The sequence below is a fragment of the Uloborus diversus genome, chromosome 9, assembly GCF_026930045.1.
Source record: "Uloborus diversus isolate 005 chromosome 9, Udiv.v.3.1, whole genome shotgun sequence".
Classification (NCBI taxonomy): Eukaryota; Metazoa; Arthropoda; class Arachnida; order Araneae; family Uloboridae; genus Uloborus; species Uloborus diversus.
The window spans coordinates 108,758,493-108,782,421 of NC_072739.1; the positions used below are offsets into that span (position 1 = coordinate 108,758,493).

A 23,929-nucleotide genomic window follows, 5' to 3' on the forward strand; every position below is an offset into this window, starting at 1 on the left:
ACCGGGGACCTTCTGCGTGTAAAACAGACGTGATAACCGCTACACCACGGAACCCATACCGAGATGCGCGTTAGGTGATTGCTGCCAGAAGATGGAATGAGCAATATCAAACGTAATTAAAAAGAATCGGTTCCATGACATTTGGCAAAACTAATCGTATCGCGTACTACATTTTAACAGGCAGACCCTGTATGCATAAAAGCAAAAGATAAATTACACATCAAATTTTCGAATTACTATGAAAATTTAAAAAAGAAAAAAATATTTTCACGGTAATCAAATTAGAAATTAAAACCTATGAAGCATAATTTCAAAATAATTTTAACCACGTTTCAATTTTGGTTCCGCCAGGGATCGAACCGGGGACCTTCTGCGTGTAAAGCAGACGTGATAACCGCTACACCACGGAACCCCTACCGAGATGTGCGTTAGGTGATTGCTGCCAGAAGATGGAATGAGCAATATCAAACGCAATTAAGCAGAATCGGTTCCTTGACAGTTGGCAAAACTAATCGTATCGCGTACTACATTTTAACAGGCAGACCTTGTATGCACAAAAACAAAAGATAAATTTCACATCGAATTTAGAATCACTGAGAAAATTTAAAAAAGAAAAAAATGTTTTCACGGTAAACAAGTTAGAACGTAAAACATATTAAGTATAATATTCAAAATAATTTTAACCACGTTTCAACTCTGATTCCGCCCGGGATCGAACCGGGGACCTTCTGCGTGTAAAGCAGACGTGATAACCGCTACACCACGGAACCCATACCGAAGTGTGCGTTAGGTGATTGCTGCCAGAAGATGGAATGAGCAATATCAAACGTAATTAAAAAGAATCGGTTCCATGACATTTGGCAAAACTAATCGTATTGCGTACAACATTTTAACAGGCAGACCCTGTATGCAGAAAAGCAAAAGATAAATTACACATCAAATTTTCAATTTTGGTTCCGCCCGGGCTCGAACCGGGGACCTTCTGCGTGTAAAGCAGACGTGAGAACCGCTACACCACGGAACCCATACCGAGATGTGCGTTAGGTGATTGCTGCCAGAAGTTGGAATGAGCAATATCAAACGTAATTAAAAAGAATAGGTTCCATGACATTTGGCAAAACTAATCGTATCGCGTACTACATTTTAACAGGCAGACCCTGTATGCATAAAAGCAAAAGATAAATTACACATCAAATTTTCGAATTACTATGAAAATTTAAAAAAGAAAAAAATGTTTTCAAAGTAATCAAATTAGAAATTAAAACCTATGAAGCATAATTTCAAAATAATTTTAACCACGTTTCAATTTTGGTTCCGCCCGGGATCGAACCGGGGACCCTCTGCGTGTAAAGCAGACGTGATAACCGCTACACCACGGAACCCCTACCGAGATGTGCGTTAGGTGATTGCTGCCAGAAGATGGAATGAGCAATATCAAACGTAATTAAGCAGAATCGGTTCCTTGACAGTTGGCAAAACTAATCGTATCGCGTACTACATTTTAACAGGAAGACCTTGTATGCACAAAAACAAAAGATAAATTACACATCGAATTTAGAATCACTGAGAAAATTTAAAAAAGAAAAAAATGTTTTCACGGTAAACAAGTTAGAACGTAAAACATATTAAGTATAATATTCAAAATAATTTTAAGCACGTTTCAATTCTGGTTCCGCCCGGGATCGAACCGGGGACTTGCTGCGTGTAAAGCAGACGTGATAACCGCTACACCACGGAACCCATACCGAAATGTGCGTTAGGTGATTGCTGCAAGAAGATGGAATGAGCAATATCAAACGTAATTAAAAAGAGTCGGTTCCATGACATTTGGCAAAACTAATCGTATCGCGTACTACATTTTAACAGGCAGACCCTGTATGCATAAAAGCAAAAGATAAATTACACATCAAATTTTCGAATTACTATGAAAATTTAAAAAAGAAAAAAATATTTTCACGGTAATCAAATTAGAAATTAAAACCTATGAAGCATAATTTCAAAATAATTTTAACCACGTTTCAATTTTGGTTCCGCCAGGGATCGAACCGGGGACCTTCTGCGTGTAAAGCAGACGTGATAACCGCTACACCACGGAACCCCTACCGAGATGTGCGTTAGGTGATTGCTGCCAGAAGATGGAATGAGCAATATCAAACGCAATTAAGCAGAATCGGTTCCTTGACAGTTGGCAAAACTAATCGTATCGCGTACTACATTTTAACAGGCAGACCTTGTATGCACAAAAACAAAAGATAAATTTCACATCAAATTTAGAATCACTGAGAAAATTTAAAAAAGAAAAAAATGTTTTCACGGTAAACAAGTTAGAACGTAAAACATATTAAGTATAATATTCAAAATAATTTTAACCACGTTTCAACTCTGGTTCCGCCCGGGATCGAACCGGGGACCTGCTGCGTGTAAAGCAGACGTGATAACCGCTACACCACGGAACCCATACCGAAGTGTGCGTTAGGTGAATGCTGCCAGAAGATGGAATGAGCAATATCAAACGTAATTAAAAAGACTCGGTACCATGACATTTGGCAAAACTAATCGTATCGCGTACAACATTTTAACAGGCAGACCCTGTATGCACAAAAGCAAAAGATAAATTATACATCAAATTTTCAATTTTGGCTCCGCCCGAGCTCGAACCGGGGACCTTCTGCGTGTAAAACAGACGTGATAACCGCTACACCAAGGAACCCATACCGAGCTGCGCGTTAGGTGATTGCTGCCAGAAGATGGAATGAGCAATATCAAACGTAATTAAAAAGAATCGGTTCCATGACATTTGGCAAAACTAATCGTGTCGCGTACTACATTTCAACAGGCAGACCCTGTATGCACAAAAGCAAAAGATAAATTACACATCAAATTTTCGAATTACTATGAAAATTTAAAAAAGAAAAAAATGTTTTCACGGTAATCAAATTAGAAATGAAAACCTATGAAGCATAATTTAAAAATACTTTTAGCCACGTTTCAATTTGTGTTCCGCCCGGGATCGAACCGGTGACCTTCTGCGTGTAAAGCAGACGTGATAACCGCTACACCACGGAACCCATACCGAGATGTGCGTTAGGTGACTGCTGCCAGAAGATGGAATGAGCAATATCAAACGTAATTAAGCAGAATCGGTTCCACGACAGTTGGAAAACTAATCGTATCGCGTACTACATTTTAACAGGCAGACCTTGTATGCAAAAAAACAAAACATGAATTTCACATCGAATTTAGAATCACTGAGAAAATTTAAAAAAAAAAATGTTTTCACGGTAAACAAATTAGAACGTAAAACATATTAAGTATAAATTTCAAAACAATTTTAACCACGTTTCAATTCTGGTTCCGCCCGGGATCGAACCGGGTACCTTCTGCGTGTAAAGCAGACGTGATAACCGCTACACCACGGAACCCATACCGAGATGTGCGTTAGGTGATTGCTGCCAGAAGATGGAATGAGCAATATCAAACGTATTTAAAAAGAATCGGTTCCATGACATTTGGCAAAACTAATCGTATCGCGTACTACATTTTAAAAGGCCGATCCTGTATGCACAAAAGCAAAAGATAAATTACACATCAAATTTTCGAATTACTATGAAAATTTAAAAAAGAAAAAAATGTTTTCACGGTAATCAAATTAGAAATTAAAACCTATGAAGCATAATTTCAAAATAATATTAACCACGTTTCAATTTTGGTTCCGCCCGGGATCGAACCGGGGACCTTCTGCGTGTAAAGCAGACGTGATAACCACTACACCACGGAACCCATACCGAGATGTGCGTTAGGTGATTGCTGCCAGAAGATGGAATGAGCAATATCAAACGTAATTAAAAAGAATCGGTTCCATGACATTTGGCAAAACTAATCGTATTGCGTACAACATTTTAACAGGCAGACCCTGTATGCAGAAAAGCAAAAGATAAATTACACATCAAATTTTCAATTTTGGTTCCGCCCGGGCTCGAACCGGGGACCTTCTGCGTGTAAAGCAGACGTGAGAACCGCTACACCACGGAACCCATACCGAGATGTGCGTTAGGTGATTGCTGCCAGAAGTTGGAATGAGCAATATCAAACGTAATTAAAAAGAATAGGTTCCATGACATTTGGCAAAACTAATCGTATCGCGTACTACATTTTAACAGGCAGACCCTGTATGCATAAAAGCAAAATATAAATTACACATCAAATTTTCGAATTACTATGAAAATTTAAAAAAGAAAAAAATGTTTTCAAAGTAATCAAATTAGAAATTAAAACCTATGAAGCATAATTTCAAAATAATTTTAACCACGTTTCAATTTTGGTTCCGCCCGGGATCGAACCGGGGACCTTCTGCGTGTAAAGCAGACGTGATAACCGCTACACCACGGAACCCCTACCGAGATGTGCGTTAGGTGATTGCTGCCAGAAGATGGAATGAGCAATATCAAACGTAATTAAGCAGAATCGGTTCCTTGACAGTTGGCAAAACTAATCGTATCGCGTACTACATTTTAACAGGAAGACCTTGTATGCACAAAAACAAAAGATAAATTACACATCGAATTTAGAATCACTGAGAAAATTTAAAAAAGAAAAAAATGTTTTCACGGTAAACAAGTTAGAACGTAAAACATATTAAGTATAATATTCAAAATAATTTTAAGCACGTTTCAATTCTGGTTCCGCCCGGGATCGAACCGGGGACCTGCTGCGTGTAAAGCAGACGTGATAACCGCTACACCACGGAACCCATACCGAAATGTGCGTTAGGTGATTGCTGCCAGAAGATGGAATGAGCAATATCAAACGTAATTAAAAAGAATCGGTTCCATGACATTTGGCAAAACTAATCGTATCGCGTACTACATTTTAACAGGCAGACCCTGTATGCACAAAAGCAAAAGATAAATTACACATCAAATTTTCGAATTACTATGAAAGTTTAAAAAAGAAAAAAATGTTTTCACGGCAATCAAATTAGAAATTAAAACATATTAAGTATAATATTCAAAATAATTTTAACCACGTTTCAATTCTGGTTCCGCCCGGGATCGAACCGGGGACCTTCTGCGTGTAAAGCAGACGTGATAACCGCTACACCACGGAACCCATACCGAGATGTACGTTAGGTGATTGCTGATAGAAGATGGAATGAGCAATATCAAACGTAACTAAGCAGAATCGATTCCATGACAGTTGGCAAAACTAATCGTATCACGTACTACATTTTAACAGGCAGACCCTGTATGCACAAAAGCAAAAGATAAAATACACATCAAATTTTCGAATTACTATGAAAATTTAAAAAAGAAAAAAATGTTTTCACGGTAATCAAATTAGAAATTAAAACCTATGAAGCATAATTTCAAAATATTTTAACCACGTTTCAATATTGGTTCCGCCCGGGATCGAAACGGGGACCTTCTGCGTGTAAAGCAGACGTGATAACCGCTACACCACGGAACCCATACCGAGATGTGCGTTAGGTGATTGCAGCCAGAAGATGGAATGAGCAATATCAAACGTAATTAAGCAGAATCGGTTCCATGACAGTTGGCAAATCCAATCGTATCGCTTACTACATTTTAACAGTCAGACCTTGTATGCACAAAAACAAAAGATAAATTTCACATCGAATTTAGAGTCACTGAGAAAATTTAAAAAAGAAAAAATGTTTTCACGGTAAACAAGTTAGAACGTAAAACATATTAAGTATAAATTTCAAAATAATTTTAACCACGTTTCAATTCTGGTTCCGCCCGGGATCGAACCGGGGACCTTCTGCGTGTAAAGCAGACGTGATGACCGCTACACCACGGAACCCATACCGAAATGTGCGTTAGGTGATTGCTGCCAGAAGATGGAATGAGCAATATCAAACGTAATTAAAAAGAATCGGTTCCTTGACAGTTGGCAAAACTAATCGTATCGCGTACTACATTTTAACAGGCAGACCTTGTATGCACAAAAACAAAAGATAAATTTCACATCGAATTTAAAATCACTGAGAAAATTTAAAAAAGAAAAAAGTGTTTTCACGGTAAACAAGTTAGAACGTAAAACATATTAAGTATAATATTCAAAATAATTTTAACCACGTTTCAACTCTGGTTCCGCCCGGGATCGAACCGGGGACCTTCTGCGTGTAAAGCAGACGTGATAACCGCTACACCACGGAACCCATACCGAAGTGTGCGTTAGGTGATTGCTGCCAGAAGATGGAATGAGCAATATGAAACGTAATTAAAAAGAATCGGTTCCATGACAGTTGGCAAAACTAATCGTATCGCGTACTACATTTTAACAGGGAGACCTTGTATGCACAAAATTAAAAGATAAATTTCACATCGAATTTAGAATCACTGAGAAAATTTAAAAAAGAAAAAAATGTTTTCACGGTAATCAAATTAGAAATTAAAACCTATGAAGCATAATTTCAAAATAATTTTAACTACGTTTCAATTTTGGTTCCGCCCGGGATCGAACCGGGGACCTTCTGCGTGTAAAGCAGACGTGATAACCGCTACACCACGGAACCCCTACCGAGATGTGCGTTAGGTGATTGCTGCCAGAAGATGGAATGAGCAATATCAAACGTAATTAAAAAGAATCGGTTCCATGACATTTGGCAAAACTAATCGTGTCGCGTACTACATTTCAACAGGCAGACCCTGTATGCACAAAAGCAAAAGATAAATTACACATCAAATTTTCGAATTACTATGAAAATTTAAAAAAGAAAAAATGTTTTCACGGTAATCAAATTAGAAATGAAAACCTATGAAGCATAATTTCAAAATACTGTAACGGATTCGGTGCGACTTCCACTTTCTTGAAATGAAGACACAGTTCTTGATAAAAACACAGGAAATTTATTTACACTATGTACAGGAAAGATCTTCAACAACTGCTAAATTATTCATCAGCAATTAAGCAATTATCACACAACACCGTAAACTCATCGTTTACACACGTATTTACTTCCAAATGCGAAAACAACACAGCGAAATGCCTCGCTATAAACAGAGCAAAAATGCACTCAGTTCGAAAATCTCAATCGAAACTAAACTGTTTATCCATCGCTAACGGCTTAAATACACCGAAAAGAATTTTCTCAAATATTCCACACGCTTCTCGAAATGCGTTGACCGTTATCAAATTTTATCAATGAACAAAAAGGGAATAGGGGTCGTATATTTTAGCCATATGAAAAAGGGGTTGTATATTCATTACGGGAAACTATTTACAGGTTACGTTACTACAATAATTACTATTTACAGGATTTGTAACATTGCCCCCTTCCCAAGGACTGCACGTCCCGGGCAGTACAATCCCCAGAAAGGGTGCCAATCTTCTATCACATGTTCACAAATATACACATTAATTAATAACTAACAGATACAGAAAATACAATAATAACAAGAAATATTACTAAACATTAAAAGCAAAAATTTATCTACAACTTTTATGTTATCAACCATGGTTGTTTACGTAATACTCATGAACTATGGCCATAGTATGGGGCTAACCGATCATAATGTACAACCCTAGGTTTTGCATTAGGTGATTTCTGGATCCTCACTACGACGTCATTTAGTCGGTTAAGGACTTTGTAGGGTCCATCCCAATGCGACTGCAATTTGGGTGACAGACCTTTCCGTCGGATGGGATTCCATAACCAAACCTTGTCGCCTTCGTTGAATTCATGTCCAGTAGACCTTGTGTCGTATCGGGTCTTCATCTTCTCCGCCGCGATGTTGATTCGCTCTCGTGCGAAGTTATGAACGTCTTCCAACCGGGCCTGGAGATCCTGGATGTACTCCTCAGGCGATGAAGGCGCACCCGGAGGACGACCGAAGACGAGATCACAAGGTAGCCGAAGCTCTCGTCCGAAGAGCATCTGAGATGGGGCAAATCCGGTAGTCTCGTGGACAGCACTGCGGTAGGCCAGCAGGAACAAAGGTAGCTTCTTGTCCCAATCCTGTTGATTTCAGGATACCATAAGCGAGAGATTATTCAGGATTGTGCGGTTAAATCTCTCCACCATGCCGTCCGATTGTGGGTGTAGTGGTGTTGTCCTAGTTTTCTCAATTCCGAAAATTTGACATAGGCCCTTAAACACAGCAGAGATGAAATTCCTCCCTTGATCGGAATGAATCTGCAAAGGTGTTCCGTATCTCGAGATCCAATGTTGGACTAGAGTCTCTGCTACGGTAGTAGCCTCTTGATCTGGAATGGGATATGCTTCCGGCCATTTGGTGAAGTAGTCGATGGAAACAAGAATGTATTTGTTCCCATAGGCAGTTCTTGGAAGAGGACCCAGGATGTCGATCCCAATTCGTTCGAAAGGAGCTCCAACGTTGTACAGATGTAGCTTCCCTCTGCTTCTCTTCTTCGGTCCTTTACGAGCAGCACAGGCGTCACAAGAATGGCACCACTTCTCCACGTCATCCTTCGCCTTGCTCCAGAAGAAGCGCTCCCGAACTTTATTGAGGGTTTTCAAGACACCAAAATGTCCTCCAGTCGCACTACTATGTATTTCTTTCAGAACATCTGAAATCCTTGATCGGGGAAGTAGTAACTGCCACCTAGATGTTTTGCCGTCGTCAGATTCCCATTTCCGGTGTAGCACGCCGTTCCGTAAATGGAGTGAGTTCCATAAAGCCCAGTATCTTTTTGTTGCAGGACTGAAGATGGAAACGTCCTGCCAGCTAGGGCGTCGACTGTCACTTTCCATGAACTCTAAAATTGGTTTAATGTCGGGGTCTTCAAGTTGATCTTTTCGAACTTGGTCGTCACTCCATGGATCAGGTTCTGATGATATTGGAGTCACTGTCACCTGATAGGCGGTAGGGCTAGTCGTTCCATACTTTTTCTCGATTCGGGAACATTAGTGGCAGTTCTCAGGACAGGGTCTTCTGGATAAAGCGTCAGCATTACCGTGAGATAACCCTTTTCGATGCTTGATCTCCATGTCATATTCCTGGAGCCGCTGTATCCATCTGGCTATCTGACCTTCCGGATTTTTGAAGTTCAAAAGCCAAGTTAATGAGGCATGATCTGTCCGAAGCAGAAATTTTCGGCCGTAGAGGTAATGATGGAAGTGTTCTACAGCTTTCACTATGGCCAGTAACTCCTTTCTGGTGACGCAGTAATTTCGCTCCGACTTTGATAAGCATTTGCTCCAATAAGCGATGACATGTTCATTTCCGTCAATTTCTTGGGATAAAACAGCTCTGATGCCCTCGTTGCTCGCATCAGTGTCCAGGATGAAGGATTTTTCAGGCTGAGGATAGGCGAGGATAGGCGTTGATGTTAAAGCCTCCTTCAGTCGTAGAAATGCATCTTCGCATTCTTTGGACCATTCAAACTTTTGCTTGCTCTCCGTCAGCTTATGCAAAGGTCGTGCAATGTTGGAAAAACCCTTTACAAACTTCCTGTAGTACGTGCAGAGCCCCAGGAAACTTCGCAGCTGATGGATGTTTTCGGGACGGCTCCAACTCCTGACCGCAGATACCTTTTCTGGATCGGTTTGTACACCTTCAGAAGAGATGATGTGACCAAGGTAGTTCACTTCCCGGCGGAACAAATTACATTTGGACGGGCTTAACTTCAGATTAGCTTCCTTAAGCCTTTGCAGCACCTTCCTAAGATTTGCCAGATGTTCTTCGAAACTGCGTCCCACGATGATGATATCGTCTAAGTAGACCAGACAGGATTCGTAGGAAAGTCCTCTTAACACTGTCTCCATAAGACGCTCGAACGTAGCTGGTGCATTGCAGAGGCCGAAGGGCATCACTTTAAACTGCCATAAGCCTTGTCCAGTTGTAAACGCTGTCTTCTCTCGGTCATCAGGGTGTATCTCAACCTGCCAGTAGCCGCTCTTCAAGTCCAGGGTCGAAAACCACTTGTGTCCGGAAAGAGTGTCCAAGGTGTCGTCTATCCGTGGAAGAGGGTAACTGTCTTTCTTGGTGATTTCATTCAGCCGCCGGTAATCGACACAAAATCTGGTGGAGCCATCTTTCTTTCGGACCAAGACGATGGGAGACGCCCAAGGACTGGATGAGGGTTCGATTACATCGTTCTCCTTCATCTCCTTCAGGAGGGTCTCAACCTCTTCCTTCTTGGCGAACGGTAGTCGTCTTGGATGCTGTTTAATAGGGAGGTGTTCTCCAGTGTAGATCCTATGCTGCGTTAAATTCGTCCTGCCCACATCCTCCGATGTAGATGAAAACAGATGCTTGAAGTCCTCCACCAATTGTTCCGCAGCAGTTCTTTGATCTTTCGATAATGGCGCACTCCCAAGTAACTTCGATGTCAAGGACTCAGAAGACACAGTCTCGGGGGAATTGATTCTTCTAATGATGCAGTTTACTGGAGTACCAGTTGCTAACACTTCACCTTTCCGAATATTCCTTGGCCTTTCACTCACGTTGGCGACTCTTACAGGAATTACATCTTTAGAAAGGTCCACAAGCGTAGATGCTATCATTACTCCTTTTAGATTATTGTTTAGGTTGGGGGATTCAATGAGTCCAAATCGAAAACTATTGCTTTCTTCAATGGAGCCAGGTATTAATGATTCTGACCTTGAGGGAATCGATAAATCTGTTTGGGCTATTATTTGATGAGCGGATTTTACATCACTTTCTGCGGGGAAAACGGCTATGTCTTCTCTCATCGAGTGCAGCTCATTTGTCTTGAAGTCGAGGTTGAAGTCATACTTCTTTAAAAAGTCCAATCCGAGAATGAAGGGGTCTGTGATAGCAGCAACGAATGCCGTATGATGGTAAGTGGCATTTCCAAACACAATTTCTAAGTTTACTTTACCTTCAATCTCGATCTTGTCACCTGTCACAGTTTGGAGGGTAACGCAGGGCGGCGTCCATAGAATGTTGAGTCCAAATTGACGAGCCACATCTGTTCTAATGATTGTAACATTGGCTCCAGTGTCAATAATCAGTTCGCAGGGAAACCCGTTTACGTATGCGTAAACAAACAGTCCATTACTGCCGCCACTCGTCGATGAAATCTGGAAAACTTTAAGATGGGGCTCATTCCAATTTGGCGACCTCCGCCCCGCGAGATTGCCATGGCTTAGTTTTCCTGGACCTGGGAGGGAGAGGTGCTCTTCCCTCTGGTTTCTTGGCGATCTTCACAGTTTCTTCGTAAGTGACCCTCGCCGCCACATTTCCAGCACTTAAGTGATTGTCCATTTTGGTACTTGGGAGCCGAAGTCCTTTTGAGGATTCCTGCAATTTCTTTTATTTGCTTTTCCAGTTCAGCAACGCGTGACGAAACCGGATCAGGCTCATCAGTTTTCACGCCGCGGATTGAATGGCGATCCTTGCGGGTTGCTTGCCGGGCAGCCTCCAACTTCATCGCATACACAACAGCAGAACTCAGGTCTTTGACATCCGCCATCCGTAGAGCTTTCTGGATTTCCGGATCTCGAACCCCGTCGATGTAGTAGTTGAGTGCCAGGTTGTCTCGAACATCCGCAGGACAGTCGCAAAAAGCAAGATGAGACAGTCTCTCGACGTCCGCCGCTAGCTCTTGCAGGGTTTCCCCGGTTTTCTGGAAACGGGACTTCAACTGGAGTCGGCTGAAATCTTTCTGGCACTTCTCACCGAAGCGAAGCTCCAACGCAGATGTGAGGGCGGCGAAATCCAGGCGCTGGCTGTCCGGAAGGGTCTGAAGAATGTCCGCTGCGTCACCTCTCAGGGATGCTGCAAGGTGGCAGGCCTTGGTAGCAGAGTCCCATCCGTTCGCTTCCGCCACTATCATGAATTGAGTTTTGTAAACCTGCCACGAAGTTTTCCCATCATATGTGGCAAGTTTAATGGACGGTCGAGCAACTGATGTGGGAGCGCCAAACTGTACAGAGCTGCTTTCCGCGGTCGCCAATCTCCTTTCCAGGTCTTTAAAGATGTTTTCTTTAAGTTGATGAAATTTTCTATCTTCTTCTTCTAATTTATTTTCTACAGCATTGAATCGGCTTTCAACGGTATCAAATTTTTCTTCAATAGCATCAACTCGATGCTCTATGTCATTAAATTTATTTTCCATCACAGTCTTTACCGAAATAAGGTCGTTTTTAATTTCCTCTTGGTTAGACGCTAAGTCCTTTTTCAGCACCGTTAAATCGCTTTTTAACTGGTCTTGATTTGCCAACATACTTGCAGTCAGATCACTTTTTAATTGTTCTTGATTAGCCGCCATATCATTTTTTAATTGTTCTTGATTAGCCGCCATATCATTTTTTAATTGTTCTTGATTTGCAGTAAAACTTGCAGTCAAATCACTTTTTAATTGGTCTTGATTAGCCGCCAATTCATTTTTAACAGAGTTGATTGCATCAAGAAGTTGTTTTAATTGTTCATCCATTGCGCGAGTAATCACCATAAAAATAAAGTCCAAATTTAAAAAGTCTTTATGAAAAAATGTCCAAAGTCACACTTACTGCAAGAAAGTCCTGAAGTAGCCCCACGTTGGGCGCCAAATTGTAACGGATTCGGTGCGACTTCCACTTTCTTGAAATGAAGACACAGTTCTTGATAAAAACACAGGAAATTTATTTACACTATGTACAGGAAAGATCTTCAACAACTGCTAAATTATTCATCAGCAATTAAGCAATTATCACACAACACCGTAAACTCAACGTTTACACACGTATTTACTTCCAAATGCGAAAACAACACAGCGAAATGCCTCGCTATAAACAGAGCAAAAATGCACTCAGTTCGAAAATCTCAATCGAAACTAAACTGTTTATCCATCGCTAACGGCTTAAATACACCGAAAAGAATTTTCTCAAATATTCCACACGCTTCTCGAAATGCGTTGACCGTTATCAAATTTTATCAATGAACAAAAAGGGAATAGGGGTCGTATATTTTAGCCATATGAAAAAGGGGTTGTATATTCATTACGGGAAACTATTTACAGGTTACGTTACTACAATAATTACTATTTACAGGATTTGTAACAATACTTTTAACCACGTTTCAATTTTTGTTCCGCCCGGGATCGAACCGGTGACCTTCTGCGTGTAAAGCAGACGTGATAACCGCTACACCACGGAACCCATACCGAGATGTGCGTTAGGTGATTGCTGCCAGAAGATGGAATGAGCAATATCAAACGTAATTAAAAAGAATCGGTTCCATGACATTTGGCAAAACTAATCGTATCGCGTACTACATTTTAACAGGCAGACCCTGTATGCACAAAAGCAAAAGATAAATTACACATCAAATTTTCAATTTTGGTTCCGCCCGGGCTCGAACCGGGGACCTTCTGCGTGTAAAGCAGACGTGATAACCGCTACACCACGGAACCGATACCGAGATGTGCGTTAGGTGATTGCTGCCAGAAGATGGAATGAGCAATATCAAACGTAATTAAAAAGAATCGGTTCCATGACATTTGGCAAAACTAATCGTACCGCGTACTACATTTTAACAGGCAGATCCTGTATGCACAAAAGCAAAAGATAAATTACACATCAAATTTTCGAATTACTATGTAAAATTAAAAAAGAAAAAAATGTTTTCACGGTAATCAAATTAGAAACGAAAACCTATGAAGCATATTTTCAAAATACTTTTAACCACGTTTCAATTTTCGTTCCGCCCGGGATCGAACCGGGGACTTTCTGCGTGTAAAGCAGACGTGATAGCCCCTACACCACGGTACCCATACCGAGATGTGCGTTAGGAGATTGCTGCCAGAAGATGGAATGAGCAATATCAAACGTAATTAAGCAGAATCGGTTCCACGACAGTTGGAAAACTAATCGTATCGCGTACTACATTTTAACAGGCAGACCTTGTATGCAAAAAAACAAAACATAAATTTCACATCGAATTTAGAATCACTGAGAAAATTAAAAAAAAAAAAAAATGTTTTCACGGTAAACAAATTAGAACGTAAAACATATTAAGTATAAATTTCAAAATAATTTTAACCACGTTTCAATTCTGGTTCCGCCCGGGATCGAACCGGGTACCTTCTGCGTGTAAAGCAGACGTGATAACCGCTACACCACGGAACCCATACCGAGATGTGCGTTAGGTGATTGCTGCCAGAAGATGGAATGAGCAATATCAAACGTAATTAAAAAGAATCGGTTCCATGACATTTGGCAAAACTAATCGTATCGCGTACTACATTTTAAAAGGCAGATCCTGTATGCACAAAAGCAAAAGATAAATTACACATCAAATTTTCGAATTACTATGAAAATTTAAAAAAGAAAAAAATGTTTTCACGGTAATCAAATTAGAAATTAAAACCTATGAAGCATAATTTCAAAATAATATTAACCACGTTTCAATTTTGGTTCCGCCCGGGATCGAACCGGGGACCTTCTGCGTGTAAAGCAGACGTGATAACCGCTACACCACGGAACCCATACCGAGATGTGCGTTAGGTGATTGCTGCCAGAAGGTAGAATGAGCAATATCAAACGTAATTAAGCAGAATCGGTTCCTTGACAGTTGGCAAAACTAATCGTATCGCGTACAACATTTTAACAGGCAGACCTTGTATGCACAAAATCAAAAGATAAATTTCACATCGAATTTAGAATCACTGAGAAAATTTAAAAAAGAAAAAAATGTTTTCACGGTAAACAAGTTAGAACGTAAAACATATTAAGTATAATATTCTAAATAATTTTAACCACGTTTCAATTCTGGTTCCGCCCGGAATCGAACCGGGGACCTTCTGCGTGTAAAGCAGACGTGATAACCACTACACCACGGAACCCATACCGAAATGTGCGTTAGGTGATTGCTGCCAGAAGATGGAATGAGCAATATCAAACGTAATTAAAAAGAATCGGTTCCATGACATTTCGCAAAACTAATCGTATCGCGTACTACATTTTAACAGGCAGACCCTGTATGCACAAAAGCAAAAGATAAATTACACATCAAATTTTCAATTTTGGTTCCGCCCGGGCTCGAACCGGGGACCTTCTGCGTGTAAAGCAGACGTGATAACCGCTACACCACGGAACCGATACCGAGATGTGCGTTAGGTGATTGCTGCCAGAAGATGGAATGAGCAATATCAAACGTAATTAATAAGAATCGGTTCCATGACATTTGGCAAAACTAATCGTACCGCGTACTACATTTTAACAGGCAGACCTTGTATGCACAAAAACAAAAGATAAATTTCACATCGAATTTAGAATCACTGAGAAAATTTAAAAAAGAAAAAAATGTTTTCACGGTAAACAAGTTAGAACGTAAAACATATTAAATATAATATTCAAAATAATTTTAACCACGTTTCAATTCTGGTTCCGCCCGGGACCGAACCCGGGACCTTCTGCGTGTAAAGCAGACGTGATAACCGCTACACCACGGAACCCATAACGAAATGTGCGTTAGGTGATTGCTGCCAGAAGACGGAATGAGCAATATCAAACGTAATTAAAAAGAATCGGTTCCATGACATTTGGCAAAACTAATCGTACCGCGTACTACATTTTAACAGGCAGATCCTGTATGCACAAAAGCAAAAGATAATATACACATCAAATTTTCGAATTACTATGTAAATTTAAAAAAGAAAAAAATGTTTTCACGGTAATCAAATTAGAAATGAAAACCTATGAAGCATAATTTCAAAACAATTTTAACCATGTTTCAATTTTGGTTCCGCCCGGATCGAACCGGGGACCTTCTGCGTGTAAAGCAGACGTGATAACCGCTACAACACGGTACCCCTACCGAGGTGTGCGTTAGGTGATTGCTGCCAGAAGATGGAATGAGCAATATCAAACGTAATTAAGCAAAATCGGTTCCTTGACAGTTGGCAAAACTAATCGTATCGCGTACTACATTTTAACAGGCAGACCTTGTATGCACAAAAACAAAAGATAAATTACACATCAAATTTTCGAATTACTATGTAAATTTAAAAAAGAAAAAAATGTTTTCACGGTAATCAAATTAGAAATGAAAACCTATGAAGCATAATTTCAAAATACTTTTAACCACGTTTCAATTTTGGTTCCGCCCGGGATCGAACCGGGGACCTTCTGCGTGTAAAGCAGAAGTGATAACCGCTACACCACGGTACCCATACCGAGATGTTCGTTAGGTGATTGCTGCCAGAAGATGGAATGAGCAATATCAAACGTAATTAAGCAAAATCGGTTCCTTGACAGTTGGCAAAACTAATCGTATCGCGTACTACATTTTAACAGGCAGACCTTGTATGCACAAAAACAAAAGATAAATTTCACATCGAATTTAGAATCACTGAGAAAATTTAAAAAAGAAAAAAATGTTTTCACGGTAAAAGAGTTAGAACGTAAAACATATTAAGTATAATATTCAAAATAATTTTAACCACGTTTCAATTCTGGTTCCGCCCGGGACCGAACCCGGGACCTTCTGCGTGTAAAGCAGACGTGATAACCGCTACACCACGGAACCCATACCGAGATGTGCGTTAGGTGATTGCTGCCAGAAGAGGGAATGAGCAAGATCAAACGTAATTAAAAAGAATCGGTTCCTTGACAGTTGGCAAAACTAATCGTATCGCGTACTACATTTTAACAGACAGACCCTGTATGCACAAAAGCAAAAGATAAATTACACATCAAATTTTCGAATTACTATGAAAATTTAAAAAAGCAAAAAATGTTTTCACGGTAATCAAATTAGAAATGAAAAGCTATGAAGCATAATTTCAAAATACTTTTAACCACGTTTCAATTTTGGTTCCGCCCGGGATCGAGCCGGGGACCTTCTGCGTGTAAAGCAGACGTGATAACCGCTACACCACGGAACCCATACCGAGATGTGCGTTAGGTGATTGCTGCCAGAAGATGGAATTAGCAATATCAAACGTAATTAAAAAGAATCGGTTCCTTGACATTTGGCAAAACTAATCGTATCGCGTACTACATTTTAACAGGCAGACCCTGTATGCACAAAAGCAAAAGATAAATTACACATCAAATTTTCGAATTACTATGAAAATTTAAAAAAGAAAAAAATGTTTTCACGGTAATCAAATTAGAAATTAAAACCTATGAAGCATAATTTCAAAATAATTTTAACCAAGTTTCAATTTTGGTTCCGCCCGGGATCGAACCGGGGACCTTCTGCGTGTAAAGCAGACGTGATAACAGCTACACCAAGGAACCCATACTGAGATTTGCATTAGGTGATTACTGCCAGATGATAAAATGAGCAAGATCAAAAGTAAATTAAACAGAATATTTTCCATGATAGTTGGGGAAAAGAAATCGTATCGCCTTACATTTTTACATCGCATACCTTGAATGCACAAAAACAAAAGATAAACTACACATCGAGTTTTCGAATCACTGAGAAAATTAAAAAAGAAAAATATGTTTTCACGGTAAACAAATTAAAAATTAATATCGATGAAGTAAAATTTCAAAATACTTGCAACCACGTTTCAATTCTGGTTCCGCCCGGGATCCAGCCGGGGACTTTCTGCGTGTAAAGCAGGCATGATAAACTCTACACCACTGAACCCATACTGAGTTGTGCCTTTAAATGTTAAACTATGGCATAGTCCATGTCAATTCAGGTAAAAAAAGAAAAAAAAATGTTATCGTCATATTCTCGGAAGTTTTGAATTTAAACATATGTTAAAAGGGAGAATTAAATAAGTAACAGTAATATATTTTTGCTTTTCCCAAAACAAATTCCGGCTTGAGATGCAGCCCGCCAAAGATGCAACCTGGGCACCATTACCCACTTGCGAGTTTCGACAAAATTCAAATTGCTTCATCTCCCGAACAGTGCACGATATTTTGTAAGTTTTTTTTTTTTTTTTTTTTAATTTAAAGTTTTTTTTGAAGAAGCCATTTGGAAATATGTGTTTAATTTTTCTTGCTACGGAGTTTCAAAAAAGTACGGTCAAATATTTTTTTGGATTTTTTTTCAAAAAGAGCAATTAAAAAGAATTTTTTCGAAATATTGTTGAGCGTCATTGAGTGCAAAGCAGAGACCTTCCACTTTGAGTTTAACAGGTTTTAAAGACGTTTGTGAAATTGAGAGTTTTTCAGAAACTGTATATGCAGATATAAGACTTGAAAAATTAAATTTTTATTCAGTAACAAGTGACTTGTAGTCACTTTCCATTTAGTGATATCGCCCCATTTTCCTTTATGTTGCCTCTTCATCGTAGAATTGTTTTTTTTTTTTAATTTTTTTTAATGAACGCAAGAACTTAACCGATTTCCCGGTCAAAACCTCTTTTTCGCACACAACCTTTCAGCTTTAAACACAACTTTCCACACGCAACCTTTCAGCATGAACAAAGTTCATGGATTAATAAACTTTGTTGCAGTATTTTTTTTTCTTCATGTTATTCTCATGTTGTAACTGTTCATAATCTGCCATTGAAAATAAAAAATTAAAAAAAAAAAAAAAGCTTTTTGTTTTCACAAAAATAAAAATTCTCAATAAAGTGGTAACTTGTAATGAAAATGTGGCTACACTGCTTCATTAAAAATGTCTTCTGGGCACTTGCTGTGCGCAGGGGCGCCCCTATTTTAAAATTTTGGAAGGGCGGAAAGTCTCAATTTTTCGAAGGGAACTCCAAATTTTGAAGAATGGAATGCCAAATTTCACCGAATGATGATAATTTTGCAAAAAGAACTCCCAACTTTTTCCGAATGATGATATTTTTGCCGAATCGTCAGAAAAAAATTGCCTAAAATTAAATTATTGGGAGGTCACAGTGGCCTCCCACGACCTCCCATCGAGGCGCTCCTGGCTGTACGTTGCAGTACGTTATATTTGCCAAAACGATTGTCTTCACTCGCCCGTACTTTAACAAATGGAATCGTTCAACCTTTTGTCCATCGGAATTCAAGTTATCAGATAGAAACTATACTTCCGCTCTGTGTTGATATTTTACCCTCATCGCACTACAAGAAATATAATATCAGTAAATGATAACGAAAGACTCTTTGCGCAGACAAAAAGACAAAATGAAAATGTTCCCAATTGATATATGCACAGCACGTGTGAGAGTAAAATATATTACCCTTTTCCCACTCCCAGTTATTTCTCAATTGTTACCAATAATAACATCTTTTTCCCTCAATTTCTTCGATAAAAGTACTGGCTATGTTACTACCTTAAATACATAATGATTGGACATCAAAAATCAATTGTTTTGTCATTAACTCGGTTGGACATAACATTTCCGTATCGACATAAAGTGATTCTTTTTTTCTTTTTGGAAACAAATCTTCCCGCTCAATGTATATTCTTATCCTTATGCGACATTATGTCAATGACTTTTGAATTGAGTTGTAAAAAGAAAGTATAGACAATTTAGCTCTCCTGAATGTTTAATAGTAGCTTTATTTGTAGTGTAGAGAATTTTTCAGATAATTACGAGGTCTTTATTTGTTTCTTTTTATTATTGTATTTCTTACTTCCGATTTATATTGATGAGGTTGATTTCTTTGTACAATTGCTTTCCTAAGTGCTCTGTCCTCGAGCCTTTTTGTGTTGTAGCCATTTGTGCTATTTATTCTCAAGTTTAGCGCAATTTTTATGTAAAACACGCCCTCGTTCGAATGCATCTATTCTTGATCAAATGATCTTCTCTGACATCAGTACGAAGACCCGAAAAAAGCCATGTCGAAACTATCAGCATAAATTAAAAATCGGTACAGCCAAAAAAAAGGGGGGGGGGGGGTGCCAATGACACTTAAGGTTTTTCTTTTTTTTTTGCAAGATACAGACATTTTTAATGTAACTTCTTGAATTTTTAGTGTTGCATCCAAAAGTTAACAAAGTGGTAATCCAACAACAATCCATTGAATTCCGACGTAGAAGCCTTGATCGGAATCCAAAACTCGCCAAGACGCTGTTAGTTCATTGCTCAATCCATCTGCACGGGTGTGACATATCTACGCATATATATTTGCCCATTATTCCCGAGGTTTTAAACTTTGGCCTCTAATTGTGATATAATCGACTATAAAAAACCATTATGTATCATAATATGAAGTACCAACTTCTAAAAAAGTTTTCTTGTATTTTAAAACAATGATTTGTATGTGTTGTGGGAGGGATCGTACGATCACACCCGCAACAAGTACAAATCATTATTTTTCAATGTATATATATAAGTAAAATGACACAACGTGTATAAAGTACAAATAAAAGCATTTAAAAAAAAGTTAAATCTCAGCAAACAGCTGTTTCGGGGCTATCAATTGCAAGCCCTCTTCATCAGGGCATAAAAAAGAAGAATGAATGCTTTTACTTTGCTTCCTTTCATTTTTCGTTCATTTGTCGTTTGGTTTGCATTGGTGAACCATTCATTCTTCTTTTTATGCACTGATGAAGAGGCTTGCATTTGATAACCCCGAAACAGTTCTTTGTTGAGTTTTTAGCTCTTTCTTAAACGCTTTTATTTGTACTTTATCCATGTTGTGTCATTTTACTTATTCAACAGTACAAAGTTTTCTACTATATATTTAAAGTATATATATTATATATATTTAAAGAAAGTTAATGCCAAATGGTATGTTACATAAAGGACCGAAGTGACCAGATCGGTGAGGCGTCGGTCCCCGGTTCGATGCCAGCAGGTCGAAGATCCTCCGTGTTCTTTAATGGTGACAGGGGTACTTTAAATGTGTCGTGGTCGCAAAGTCTTCCAAGAAAATACATACCTCTCGGGGTACTGGACCAGGGATTGCTTGGCTTCTGGTCTGGATCAAAAAAAAAAAAAAAAAAAACAGAGTTGTCTTCAAGGTCCCATCCAACCGGTTAATCCGCAAATAGTGGTAGGTATGGGGAACCCTGGAGCGTGATATATGATATGATATCTTATGCTGGATGTTTTGTGCAGGATACTGTTTTTGCGTAAAAAGGAGTGTGTAAAGTTGAGGAGATCGTTTATGAATTATTCGATTCCGAGGCACATGGACGACTGTATTTTAAGCAAAGAAAAATAAAATTAAAGGACGGACATCATTCAACGGTCAAGTGAGAACAATAAGCAATTCGTCGTTGTAAAAAAAATCGGATTTTAATTTTAAATTTTACGTTTATTATTATTTATTACTATTATATTTTTTTTATTCCTATTGTTATTGTCATTTTTTATTTATAAACTTATTTTTTATATTTTTATTTATTTATGTATTTTATTTTATTTATTTATTTATTTTTTGCACTTTGCTTCAACAGCATACCTAGTTAATAATAATGCTACCGATCATTTTTGTTGTTGTGTAAATAATGTTTCTTTCCCGAAAAATGTCTTACATGTTGCAAACTTCATTTTCTTAAAATAGACGGATTTCGGAGCATAATACTCGATCATCCTAATTTAACTACAGCCTGAAGTCAATGACAAATGTTAATAAAATGTTTTGCTACAGAACAACGGTTTGAGAAAGTTATCGATGCATGGCTTACGCATCCTCGTTGTCATTTTATAATTCAGCGATTGATGATTAATTTGCGTGAGCGAGTTGAAGAACCGAATATTATTTCGATTGTAGAAAAAATAAAATATTGATTCTTGCCATGCGAAGTATTTTCTTACCAGAGTCCTCAGCAGCCTATGAAGATTTTTAAACCAGATAATGATTTTGTTTTTGTTTTGTGGTATTGTTAAGATAGTGAAAACATGTGGTAAATTGCATTATTTTATAGCTTATTGCACAGCTCAAAGGAGCGAGTTTGAATGTAATGGTTCAACGAGCAAGAGATGAAAAATTTAGGTGGGGTCTCACTGTGATACATATGTATTTTTTTCCTTTCATTTATCATATTTTTTTTTTTAGTTTCAAACATTGAAATTGTCGTCTGGGAATGGTAATGAAAGGAATTGGAGGCTATTCCACTCTCTGTGTCACAGATTGAACGAAAGATGCGATAAAAATGGAACCCCAATTGATTTGAAAAGATTCACATGTTTAAAACTTAGTCTATTAATGTAGTTACTCCAATCATACGCGAAATTCTATTACCAAAACCAGGTCTGTCATTTCAGAACTTTACATTAAGGAAGGGGTTCGGATCAAATGCTATATACTCATTTCGATACATTTTTTCGAAAAACAGCAAAAACCATGTCCACGTATATTTAAAAACTTTGATTTCTCAAAGAGAGGGGGAGGGAGGGATTTCCCCGCCTGGCACCTGACTCCCTTCAAATGACAACCCTGACCAAAACAAAAGAGCTACTATTATTAAACTAGAAAATCGTCCGTCAAGGTATGACGGGTGAAAATTTGCTTCTACATTTGAACGAAGCAATTGCCTCTTTGGAGATAGAAGGTGTTTTTTTTAGAAGTAGAGAACTTTAGGTTCATATAAAACACAGTTAAATGTTGTTAATTGCCATGAATGTTGCTTTATTCGAAAGATGATTCTTTGCCATTTTTATTTAATTATGATTTCTGGCATATGGCCACCTCGGCTGGCTCGGAGAAAGTCCAATTGGAAAGTCCTCACTTTTTGCAGCACTATAGGCCGTATGTCAGTAATATGGTGGCGAATGTTCTCTTCTAAAGACGTCAATCGTCTGTGGCTTATCGGTGTAGACCAGAGACTCCACATAGTCCCACAAAAAGTAGCCCAGCGTAGTTAAATCGCATAATCTCGCAGGCCAATTCACGGGTCCATAAGCGAAATTGTTCGTTCACCGAAAGTTTCTTTCAATAAATCAATTGTGACACGCGCTGTGTGGCGTGGAATGACTGCTGCCGATTCCCCCTTTAGTTAAGCACGTTGTCTAGTTTTAAAGCAAGTTCTTGAGGGTACTTGAGAGTTGACAGCAGTGTAGACGGCAAAACATAGCGTCTCTTGTACAGGAGCCATTCAAAAGGTTTGCTGATTTCATCCGAATTAATTTATAATTAAGCCAAAAATAACAAAATAAAGTTTCAATTGAAGTTTTATTATAAAATACTATCGGTCCTGCTTAATCGAATATCGCCGGTTCCTAGAAATATTTGATTAAGCGGGGACATCTTCTTTACCTTTCTAAATTGACAACATTTGTCTTAAAATGTAATAATAATAAATCAATAGCTATGTAAAGGAAATAACTAACGTTATTGTGAACGAGTTTTTGAAATAAGTTAAATAAAAAACAAATTTTAATGATTAGACAAGTACGTATGAAAATTATAAAAAGTAACTTTCAACATGAGTTGTGAAATCTTTGCTTTAGCACCTTTTTTCAGTACATTATTTTTTTTGAAAAATTCCATAATAGGGCATTGCTTGCTCAAGGTCTTTTGGAAAAACTTTTCTGGCTCCTTTTTTTCCCCTTCCTAGTATACCGTATCTTATATTTGATATTTATCAATTTATCATCTAAAATGTGTATATTTATTTGTGTCATTTAACTTAATTATCTACTGCATTATTATTATTGTTATTATTATTATTATTTTGTAACGACAAAACACAAAAGATTTTTGATAGAAGAGTGGAAACGTTTTGATGGGATATAAATGTTTTTTTCGAACCGTTGTCGGCGTTAAATATTACTTTATATTTTAACGTCAATAGTTGTTCTTACTCAACTTTTTCTAATTGATTCAAAAATTTTCCCAGCAAAAATATTTGCGTTAGCTGATTAATATTATTCGATTATCCGGAGAAATTATTCGATAAAGAGGGGATCTGTTACATTGCGTCTATGGGGAAATATTCGGTTCCGGGAGGTTTTATTCGCATAAGCGGGGTATTCGTTTATCCGTTACTCGATTAAGCGGGGCTGACAGTATATTGTTATTTCTTTATAAACCTTAATTTTGAACACAAATATTCAATCTGTTCATTTTAAAAACAGCTCAGGCATCTTAACTATTTCGCTTTGTCCCACATTCCCTTACTATGAAAGATGGAGAAAATTATAGACGCATGAAAAATGT

At 38.4% G+C, this 23,929-nt stretch overlaps 29 non-coding genes across 29 annotated transcripts; all 29 read right to left on the reverse strand.

The window, feature by feature from the left end:
• Nucleotides 1–339: 339 nt before the first annotated feature.
• On the reverse strand, nucleotides 340–412 carry Trnav-uac (transfer RNA valine (anticodon UAC)). Its single transcript has one exon. It is a non-coding gene; the product is annotated as a tRNA-Val (tRNA).
• Nucleotides 413–697: 285 nt separating this feature from the next.
• Trnav-uac (transfer RNA valine (anticodon UAC)) lies at nucleotides 698–770 on the reverse strand. The gene has a single exon. It is a non-coding gene; the product is annotated as a tRNA-Val (tRNA).
• Nucleotides 771–951: 181 nt separating this feature from the next.
• On the reverse strand, nucleotides 952–1,024 carry Trnav-uac (transfer RNA valine (anticodon UAC)). Its single transcript has one exon. It is a non-coding gene; the product is annotated as a tRNA-Val (tRNA).
• A 285-nt stretch (nucleotides 1,025–1,309) lies between these two features.
• Trnav-uac (transfer RNA valine (anticodon UAC)) lies at nucleotides 1,310–1,382 on the reverse strand. Its single transcript has one exon. It is a non-coding gene; the product is annotated as a tRNA-Val (tRNA).
• Nucleotides 1,383–1,667: 285 nt separating this feature from the next.
• On the reverse strand, nucleotides 1,668–1,740 carry Trnav-uac (transfer RNA valine (anticodon UAC)). The gene has a single exon. It is a non-coding gene; the product is annotated as a tRNA-Val (tRNA).
• A 285-nt stretch (nucleotides 1,741–2,025) lies between these two features.
• Trnav-uac (transfer RNA valine (anticodon UAC)) lies at nucleotides 2,026–2,098 on the reverse strand. Its single transcript has one exon. It is a non-coding gene; the product is annotated as a tRNA-Val (tRNA).
• A 285-nt stretch (nucleotides 2,099–2,383) lies between these two features.
• On the reverse strand, nucleotides 2,384–2,456 carry Trnav-uac (transfer RNA valine (anticodon UAC)). Its single transcript has one exon. It is a non-coding gene; the product is annotated as a tRNA-Val (tRNA).
• Nucleotides 2,457–2,994: 538 nt separating this feature from the next.
• On the reverse strand, nucleotides 2,995–3,068 carry Trnav-uac (transfer RNA valine (anticodon UAC)). Its single transcript has one exon. It is a non-coding gene; the product is annotated as a tRNA-Val (tRNA).
• A 281-nt stretch (nucleotides 3,069–3,349) lies between these two features.
• On the reverse strand, nucleotides 3,350–3,422 carry Trnav-uac (transfer RNA valine (anticodon UAC)). The gene has a single exon. It is a non-coding gene; the product is annotated as a tRNA-Val (tRNA).
• Nucleotides 3,423–3,707: 285 nt separating this feature from the next.
• On the reverse strand, nucleotides 3,708–3,780 carry Trnav-uac (transfer RNA valine (anticodon UAC)). The gene has a single exon. It is a non-coding gene; the product is annotated as a tRNA-Val (tRNA).
• Nucleotides 3,781–3,961: 181 nt separating this feature from the next.
• Trnav-uac (transfer RNA valine (anticodon UAC)) lies at nucleotides 3,962–4,034 on the reverse strand. Its single transcript has one exon. It is a non-coding gene; the product is annotated as a tRNA-Val (tRNA).
• Nucleotides 4,035–4,319: 285 nt separating this feature from the next.
• Nucleotides 4,320–4,392, reverse strand: Trnav-uac (transfer RNA valine (anticodon UAC)). Its single transcript has one exon. It is a non-coding gene; the product is annotated as a tRNA-Val (tRNA).
• A 285-nt stretch (nucleotides 4,393–4,677) lies between these two features.
• On the reverse strand, nucleotides 4,678–4,750 carry Trnav-uac (transfer RNA valine (anticodon UAC)). Its single transcript has one exon. It is a non-coding gene; the product is annotated as a tRNA-Val (tRNA).
• A 286-nt stretch (nucleotides 4,751–5,036) lies between these two features.
• On the reverse strand, nucleotides 5,037–5,109 carry Trnav-uac (transfer RNA valine (anticodon UAC)). The gene has a single exon. It is a non-coding gene; the product is annotated as a tRNA-Val (tRNA).
• Nucleotides 5,110–5,393: 284 nt separating this feature from the next.
• On the reverse strand, nucleotides 5,394–5,466 carry Trnav-uac (transfer RNA valine (anticodon UAC)). Its single transcript has one exon. It is a non-coding gene; the product is annotated as a tRNA-Val (tRNA).
• A 284-nt stretch (nucleotides 5,467–5,750) lies between these two features.
• Nucleotides 5,751–5,823, reverse strand: Trnav-uac (transfer RNA valine (anticodon UAC)). Its single transcript has one exon. It is a non-coding gene; the product is annotated as a tRNA-Val (tRNA).
• A 285-nt stretch (nucleotides 5,824–6,108) lies between these two features.
• On the reverse strand, nucleotides 6,109–6,181 carry Trnav-uac (transfer RNA valine (anticodon UAC)). Its single transcript has one exon. It is a non-coding gene; the product is annotated as a tRNA-Val (tRNA).
• Nucleotides 6,182–6,465: 284 nt separating this feature from the next.
• On the reverse strand, nucleotides 6,466–6,538 carry Trnav-uac (transfer RNA valine (anticodon UAC)). The gene has a single exon. It is a non-coding gene; the product is annotated as a tRNA-Val (tRNA).
• Nucleotides 6,539–13,017: 6,479 nt separating this feature from the next.
• Trnav-uac (transfer RNA valine (anticodon UAC)) lies at nucleotides 13,018–13,090 on the reverse strand. The gene has a single exon. It is a non-coding gene; the product is annotated as a tRNA-Val (tRNA).
• A 181-nt stretch (nucleotides 13,091–13,271) lies between these two features.
• Nucleotides 13,272–13,344, reverse strand: Trnav-uac (transfer RNA valine (anticodon UAC)). Its single transcript has one exon. It is a non-coding gene; the product is annotated as a tRNA-Val (tRNA).
• A 642-nt stretch (nucleotides 13,345–13,986) lies between these two features.
• Nucleotides 13,987–14,059, reverse strand: Trnav-uac (transfer RNA valine (anticodon UAC)). The gene has a single exon. It is a non-coding gene; the product is annotated as a tRNA-Val (tRNA).
• Nucleotides 14,060–14,344: 285 nt separating this feature from the next.
• Nucleotides 14,345–14,417, reverse strand: Trnav-uac (transfer RNA valine (anticodon UAC)). Its single transcript has one exon. It is a non-coding gene; the product is annotated as a tRNA-Val (tRNA).
• A 285-nt stretch (nucleotides 14,418–14,702) lies between these two features.
• On the reverse strand, nucleotides 14,703–14,775 carry Trnav-uac (transfer RNA valine (anticodon UAC)). The gene has a single exon. It is a non-coding gene; the product is annotated as a tRNA-Val (tRNA).
• Nucleotides 14,776–14,956: 181 nt separating this feature from the next.
• Nucleotides 14,957–15,029, reverse strand: Trnav-uac (transfer RNA valine (anticodon UAC)). Its single transcript has one exon. It is a non-coding gene; the product is annotated as a tRNA-Val (tRNA).
• Nucleotides 15,030–15,314: 285 nt separating this feature from the next.
• Nucleotides 15,315–15,387, reverse strand: Trnav-uac (transfer RNA valine (anticodon UAC)). Its single transcript has one exon. It is a non-coding gene; the product is annotated as a tRNA-Val (tRNA).
• Nucleotides 15,388–16,029: 642 nt separating this feature from the next.
• Trnav-uac (transfer RNA valine (anticodon UAC)) lies at nucleotides 16,030–16,102 on the reverse strand. The gene has a single exon. It is a non-coding gene; the product is annotated as a tRNA-Val (tRNA).
• Nucleotides 16,103–16,387: 285 nt separating this feature from the next.
• On the reverse strand, nucleotides 16,388–16,460 carry Trnav-uac (transfer RNA valine (anticodon UAC)). Its single transcript has one exon. It is a non-coding gene; the product is annotated as a tRNA-Val (tRNA).
• A 285-nt stretch (nucleotides 16,461–16,745) lies between these two features.
• Trnav-uac (transfer RNA valine (anticodon UAC)) lies at nucleotides 16,746–16,818 on the reverse strand. The gene has a single exon. It is a non-coding gene; the product is annotated as a tRNA-Val (tRNA).
• Nucleotides 16,819–17,103: 285 nt separating this feature from the next.
• Nucleotides 17,104–17,176, reverse strand: Trnav-uac (transfer RNA valine (anticodon UAC)). Its single transcript has one exon. It is a non-coding gene; the product is annotated as a tRNA-Val (tRNA).
• Between the last annotated feature and the right edge of the window lie 6,753 nt (nucleotides 17,177–23,929).